Here is a 2,472-nt window from a genome sequence, read left to right as displayed (position 1 = left end):
AATTTTGGTTATCTGTATGATATATAAATAATATATATATATATATATATATATATATATATATATATATATATATATATATATATATATATATATATATATATATATAAATAAAATAGTTTTAATTTAATGATAAATAAAAATATATTTGAATTTTAATTGTATAATTAAAATTTTAAATTAATTTTATTTGTTAAAGCTCATTAAATTATAATAACTATTTTTTATAATTTAGTGACTCATGTTCCATTTATTCATTATTTATAAATAGTATTTATTTAGTAATTCACGTTTTTTACTTAATAAAATTTATTTATAAAAGTAACATTTTTTTTAAAAGCCCATAAATTATAAAATAATTTTGGTTGATATAAGTAAGAATAATTCTAATTTTTTTTAAATGATGAAAATAAAAATAGAAATAGGTTTAAATTTTAATTCAATTATGTAACTAAAATTTAAATTAATTTTTATTTGTTAAAAGTCATTTAAATTATTCATTATTTATAATAATATTTGTATTTAATAAATATTTATTTATAATAATAGATATTTAAGACCAAATCCAAACCAAAAATATATAAATAATCATAGTATTATTTATCATAGGATGGTTTTGTTTTATAAAAATAATTTTGGCTCTAATTTAATAACAAAAATTTTAATTTTAATTGTGCAATTAAAGCTTTAAATTAATTTTATTTTTGGTTTATTATTAAATTGCATTTTATTATAATTTAGAAAAGTGAAGTTTGAATGAGGATTCCATGCCTCACGTGGAATTTGAACTTTTGAAATATCAGCCCATGCAAAATGTTAGAGCTAACTCTCCTAAATTATATGATGAGATCCTAAAATATAGGAAGGGATCCAAATATTTAGCAAGGTTAAACCCTAATCCACACCATTATAAATGCTTCATATGGCGGCAGCGAGAGAAAAAAAGGGGAAAAGAGGAGAGATACCGCAGAAGAAGATACACAAGAAAAGGCAGAAGCAAGAAGATTCACGGGCAGGGAAAAGAGAAGCAACCATAAAGCACTCATAGCCTGAATAAGAACAACACACATACAGTGAGCAAGCTAGAAGAATCAAATCCCCAGTAAGTGTTCATTATGGAATTTGCATCCAGCATGATTACCTTGCAATACTCCTTAATTCATGCATGAATAATATTGGTTTAATATATATATTGAGATGATGTATTCATGGTTTGGTGGATGTTGATATTGCTTTATTCAAGTATGCATTTGTTCTTGATATGTCATAGCATGTTGGAGAAATTCTGTTTGCATGATTAAAGAATTATATCAGTCATTTAATTATTATTATATGAGTGTTGTTTCTAGCTTGATTATGTTTATTTCACATGTTGTTATTACATAATAATGATGATGATGATGATATAATGGTGATAATATAAATCCTTGGTTGTCTTTAATATGTATGTGTAAGGTTTGTTTTATCATTATCACTTGCAGTAAAGAGAACTAATACATGAGTAAAATAATATAAGCTTCTTGATTTGTGCATTGCTATTTTTATTATTGCATGATGATTACATATGATCTTATTTTATGTGTGTGGTTTGATATAAGATGAAGTTACAGGTTTGTTGTATTCACATGAAAGAAACAGCATGAGAAAAAATAAAATAGCTTGTCGTAAGAGAGAAAACTGTAACATGCATGGTGGTGTTGTGTCAAAATGGAAAAATCCATGTAGAATTAATATATATTTTAATGAAGGCGAATAAATAATGAATGGACCAATATGGCTCGTTGGTAGCTCTCCTCTCATTGCAACGTAGAGGTCTTGAGTTCAAGCCCCCAAGACCTATTTTTTAGCTTTTTCAGTTGTGGGCTATTTTGAATAATAAAAATCTAATTATATTTTTTTTCTCTTTTCTTTTAAAATTTCTATAATTTAGTCTAAGTTTTTCCATAAATTCATTAAAAAAAAGTTTATATTATTATAGACTAAAAATATTCTTAATTCATTCTTAAATTTAGTTTATTTATTTCATTTGTCATGAACTTTCTATGTAATAGATTTAATTAGGATTTTTTTTTATTTCTTTCTTTTTAGTTTAATTAGGTTTTATTATTTTGTATGCCCTTTTATTTTTGTACTCGTTGATTTATTAGGATTTTTTTATTTCTTTCTTTTTAGTTTAATTAGGTTTTATTATTTTGTATGCCCTTTTATTTTTGTACTTGTTAATTAAGATTTAGATATTTTATATCCCCTTTTAAATTATGTACCCCCATCCCGAAGCCATGTAATAGCGTAGTCTTATTTTTCGCACTTTAATTTTTCCATACTGTGAATATAACTGTCTAGATGTATAGGATTGCATGAAAAGATAAATAATCGAACTTAGATAAATTAAGTCAAGATAATATATTCGAATCCAATCATTTCCACACTTGCACCTCTAAGGTAACCCTCTCTTTGTTGCCTTACGATATT

The sequence above is a fragment of the Lathyrus oleraceus genome, chromosome 5, assembly GCF_024323335.1.
Source record: "Lathyrus oleraceus cultivar Zhongwan6 chromosome 5, CAAS_Psat_ZW6_1.0, whole genome shotgun sequence".
In the NCBI taxonomy this organism is placed as follows: Eukaryota; Viridiplantae; Streptophyta; class Magnoliopsida; order Fabales; family Fabaceae; genus Lathyrus; species Lathyrus oleraceus.
This window is presented reverse-complemented; position numbering follows the sequence as displayed.